Source organism: Nuphar pumila, chromosome 2 (genome assembly GCF_984573655.1).
Source record: "Nuphar pumila chromosome 2, dmNupPumi1.hap1.1, whole genome shotgun sequence".
Lineage (NCBI taxonomy): Eukaryota > Viridiplantae > Streptophyta > Magnoliopsida > Nymphaeales > Nymphaeaceae > Nuphar > Nuphar pumila.
The window spans coordinates 46025929-46032057 of record NC_143250.1 but is presented as its reverse complement, the minus strand read 5'-3'; positions in this window follow the sequence as shown (position 1 = coordinate 46032057).

The window sequence follows — 6129 nt, the reverse complement described above, 5'->3', positions numbered from 1 at the left end:
AGGCCGTTAGACCGTCAGTCTAGGTTCAAATCCCATGGGTGTCACTCCTTGCCCAAGCGGGAGTGTGGCGACTCCCTAGGGTAAAGGGTAAGCGCACAGAGTTTTACGGTACCAGAATAACAGCCATGAATATGGCAGGCAGGGTGAACACAACTAGGCCTCTAAGTTTGGGAGCGATTTTTTCATGTAAATATTTAAAAAATACAAAATTGATCCTACTGTACGGCTAATTTGATGTGATTCCCTAGAACCCTTACAATTTTTTATATTCTTCAAACGTCCAAAATCACAAATATCTGACATTGTTAAGACACTTATTCTTCACAACTGCGAATTTATACATTTTGCGATAAAATTGTACCACTCATCAAATATATCCAACACACACTTAAATCCAAAATCATAGGTTTTTTTATGCGAATTTAGAACTCACGAATTCGCATAAATTTATTTGTGAAATCTTAGTAAATCTGAAACCACCAAAATCGCAAATATCCTACTCTTTCACATATAATAAATATTTTTGCATAAAAATATTTGTGAAACATCTATCGCAGATAACATATTTTTGCATATATCCTAAAATCGCATAAATTTATGTGTGAAACACTTATCACTAATTTCGCAAATAGCTTGAGTTTTCACATATATTGCACGCTCTAGCATGAAGTTATTTACGAATCATCGGATATCGCAAATATCGTATTTAAATATTTGTGAAACTATGATAAATATGTGATATTTTTTATTTTTTGCAAATTTTTTGAATCATATAGAAACCCGTTGCGGACCCCAACCTGCTTATTTTCTTATAATCTAGGGTTTTTCTTTTTTTTCTTCAACCAGTGGTCCACAACTTGCTTCTCTTACGGCTACTGATTTTGGCAACTATTTTCAACTCATTTGCGTATATCATACTTGTTTGCATATATGTTTCAAAATCTCGTGAAGTATATTTGCAAAAATTCTAATGATCGACAATAGTTAGATAGTTTTGTGAAACTATTTTTAATTAACAAATGCAAAAATCGGACAGTCAATATGATTAACATAGAACTAAATACAATTGGCTTGCATGAAATTAGATAACTTGAAGCTTAACAATTCAATTACAAAGTTTAACTTGATCCATTCAATTACAAAGTTCAACTTGATCCATCTAATTACAAATGTAAGTTTAACTTGATTTATTACAAAAGTGCATAATTGTCCACAACTTAGCTAGCTGGACAGATTCTTTCAATACCTCTTTAACGGATGTCTCTGTTTTTTCATTGTCTTTCGCACCCTTGGAAGTTCTTTGTGTGCTTGTATAACTTGATCATATGATCCCTTATATATGTGACATCTTGTTGAAAATAATCATTTATTAGCAAACAATTAATTACAATGAACATCTTAAACTAGTGAACAACTAACATATAAATGCATATTTGCGTAAAGTTCAATCTCCAATTTTTGCCCAAGTACTTCATATATTGTATAACAAATATACCACAATCATATTTGTAAAACGAGAAAATGCCAAGTGAAAAACATGTACATGTACGAAATGAATTAACAAATAAATACAAAGTAATTACTCGTTCTCTTATCATCTAGGGTTTTTCTTTTTTTTCTCCAACCAGTGGTCCATAACTTGCTTCTCTTACGGCTACTGATTTTGGTAACTATTTTCAAACTCATTTGCGTATATCATACTTGTTTGCATATATGTTTCAAAATCTCGTGAAGTATATTTGCAAAAATTCTAATGATCGACAATAATTAGATAGTTTTGTGAAACTATTTTTAATTAACAAATGCAAAATCGGACAGTCAATATGATTAACATAGAACTAAATACAATTGGCTTGCATGAAATTAGATAACTTGAAGCTTAACAATTCAATTACAAAGTTTAACTTGATACATTCAATTACAAAGTTCAACTTGATCCATCTAATTACAAATGTAAGTTTAACTTGATTTATTACAAAAGTGCATAATTGTCCACAGCTTAGCTAGCTGGACAGACTCTTTCAACACCTCTCTAACGGATGTCTCTGCTTTTTCATTGCCTTTCGCACCCTTGGAAGTTCTTTGTGTGCTTGTATAACTTGATCATATGATCCCTTATATTTGTGACATCTTGTTGAAAATAACCATTTATTAGCAAACAATTAATTACAGTGAACATCTTAAACTAGTGAACAACTGACATATAAATGCATATTTGCGTCAAGTTCAATCTCCAATTTTTGCCCAAGTACTTCATGTATTGTATGACAAATATACCATAATTATACTTGTAAAACAAGAAAATGCTAAGTGAAAAACATGTACATGTACGAAATGAATTAACAAATAAATACAAAGTAATTACTCGTTCTCTTGTTGAAGAATACCCTTCATCCTCCGCTTCGTCTAATCTTTGTAACAGTCAAACCCAAAATTGCACTAAAAAAATGAACCTGGAACACATCTGGACAAAAAAAAAAAGATAACAAATATGCAAAAAATAAGATAACAAACATATACAAAAAAGCATATTATTGAGTAAGTTATGTTATTCTACTATTTGTTTGAGGTTTTTAGCTATTAAATGTGTTTTGTGTGAAATTGTACAACCTGAAGTTTTCTTCATGTTAATTTCCCAAAGAACCCAGTGCTCGTTACCACAATTGAAAGGAATTAATAGCTTCAACATAAATCTAGTGTAACCAAATTGTAAACATAAAAAACTATTTGTAAGTATGCAAGGTTGTCTAAAAATATACCTTGACAGCATCAAGAAAATGATATGGCATGTTGTTGTTGGTCCTCAAGCAGTCAGTTGCCCCACATTACTGCCCTTTATTTATGATCATTTGTTGTGAACAACCAAGGTTTATCAGTTAGTTTTTATTAATCGGTAATAAAATAATATAAACATCACTTTTATAACTCACAGAGAAATACGAGGTAAGAGTTTTTGACAAGTTATCTCTTTCTCTATCCTCATTGTGAGCCACTTAGATTTTTATACGAATCTTGCTTGACGGTGCATAGTAAATTCAGTGTGATAACAAAAGAACAAACAAAATTACGTGCAAAGATAACAAAAAAATAAAGAATTTAACATGCAAAACTAACACTTATGTCACCTGACAAGAGAATTTATTTGCTAAACTCATACTCTTTCGGCTCTAAGGTGTTATCTTCTATAGCTTTTCCTTTTTAACTTGTTCTTAACAACAAAATAAATTGTATATGATTAATATCAAATATACACACATGATTCAGGATATTGCTTATACCTCATGTACGACCAGTTGTTCCTTGCTCTTCGAAACTCGGAGCTCTTTGATTCCCTTTCTTTTATAAGAACGTGTACGGCCATACATCTCGAACTACCTAGATATACACATAAAGAAGCAACTAATTAAAATTTAATGGATACACACACAATAAAGCAATTAATTAAAAAACATTAGATATACACATAAATAAGCAATTAATTAAAAATATTGGATACAAACACAAAGAATCAAATTAATTAAAAAATATTGGATATCCACACAAAGAAATAATTCATTAAACAACACTGGATATATACACATATTGTTATTCCATATTGACAGATATATCAGATAGGCATATTGACAGCTATATCAGATACACATATATCTCCAAAGATTCATGATTATGAATTCGTGTTTTAACACCTCTAAAAATTATAATCATGAATCTTTGGACTTCTTATCAACAACTGCAAATGTTACCGAAAACATCACACCACAATGATCAATACTATGAGTCGACAACAATATATCAGTGTATCTTTCTTTTAAGAATGTGTCATCTACTATAAGAACTGGAGGGCATCATTTCAAAAACTCATTGATGTTTAGCCAAAAGGATAAGAACATGTACTTAAATTGATCTTTCTTATCAGTCTTAATATACCCTAGCGATCTTCGGTTAGCATTCATCAGATGATCCAAATAGATGAAAAGCAACTTGAAAGACTATTTGAATGAACCATATAATGCAGCCTTAGTGTGTTCTCGTGTACATCATGCTTGATTGTAAGTAACCTTCACAGCTTCCTCGTAACTGATGTCATTCATGATTTTTCTTGAAGATATCTTCGGGTAATCGTGCATGTGTTTGTAAATAATACTTGAAATCCACTTTGAAGACATTTTCTCCACCACAAGGTTGTTCAGTGATCCACCACATGTATGCTTGCTATTATACTTCTTCACTTAAAATAACCCTGCTCTGTGTACCTTTGTGCAATACATCTTCAATGGGAAATCAGTTGTTATATGAGTATTCTTCCTCGTATATTCGACAGTGACTCTATTTTTGTAGTTCTTTATGAACTTTGCTTTATAGTTATTCCTGATGACATGATCTTTCAAAAACTTGCGACAGTGCTGGAGATTATTAAACCTTTTGGCCAAAGCAATTTCTCGATCATTTGAGTGTGTTGATAGCCATTGGAATTGTTCACAATCATTAAGCCTTTCATTACACAATTGCTTATACAAATAAGATGTCTTCACTTCAATGATTTTTAATCGGTTGTTCAGTTTTATCAACTATATCAAAATTTATTGTATATATTGCTTCATTTGCTTTTATGCATGCATCATTCATATATTTTCAACATTCAAGATTAACCATTAAAATATTATATTCATCATCACACCTACATCTCAACCATAAATTAATTCAAAATTACAACTTGTATATATCATTGTTGTATGCTTAGAAAGGTTGCATGTTATTCAAATTACTTCGATAAAGATGGCACTAGTTTGCCCATGTAGTTCCACATCCTTCGCAGTGGTTCGTTAATCATGTACAACATTAATATCGCATATTGTTTGGGACAGTTGGATAATCGACAAATGACTTAGATCGATAGATGGTGCTTGAGATAAATGCACATTCTTCTCGAGATTTGCATCATTGTATTGATCAACTTCTCCTTGTTTAATTGCTCATTCATTAACTTTATATACTTTCAAGTAAATATCACCACTAAATAACAGTGATTTTACATTATGATCATCCTCAACATTTATCCACATTTCTTGGTTATTTGGAGAATAACTATATTAGAGGGTCAAAATCGCATATTTGATTTTACAAGACATCAAAGCTGCAAATTCCTTAAAGGTAATATTTTGGCGGTCATTATAGATTTTTAATTAGTGTAATCAGACTTACGATAATGTACTTTAGCCCTTTTAAATGTTATCATTGACTGCCTACAACAACCACGATAGTGTACTTTGGCCCTTTTAATGCTTGTGCACAGTGAACCCTAACCCCATTACACCAACAAAAAGAACAATAAATACTAACTAAAAGACAAACAATCATAAATCATCTACAACAATATATATTTTTATTAAAAAATCATAAATATAGTAAACCTTAAATAAAAGTCGATCACAAGGATGATACCCCAACCTCCTAGAAAATACGCATGAGGATATGCAGGTATATATTATATGGAACTCACATTTCGAAATTGTAAATGAAGAAGTCGATCACAATGATGATACTGCGATCTCCTCAAAATGCAGGAATTGATGTAAGGGTTATACATAGAAGTTTTTTACAGACACAAACGAGAAGAAAAAATCCTAGAACAAAAATGAGTATATATATGATTCGACAAAATCGCAACTATTAAGAAAAATCGCATATAATAAAAATTTTATGAATATTTAAGTAGCATATTTATGATTTTGTTAGTTTCCTTTAAGTAGAGTTTTGCAAATAAATTTATGTGATTTCAGGATATATGCAAAAGTATGTTATTTGTGAAAGATGTTTCACAAATATTTTTTATACAAAAATATTTATTATATACGAAAGAGTATGATATTTGCGATTTTGGTGATTTCAGTTTTACTGAGATTTCATAAATAAATTTATGTGAGTTCATGAGGTCTAAATTCGCATAAAAAAACCTGTGATTCTGGATTTAAGTAGGTTTTGGACATATTCGACGGCGATACAATTTTATCGCAAAAGTGCATAAATTTGTAGTTCTGAAGGGTAAAAGTGTCTTAATGATATCAGATATTTGTGATTTTAGACATTAAGAGAATATCAAAAATTACAAGATTTTTAAGTAATCACGTC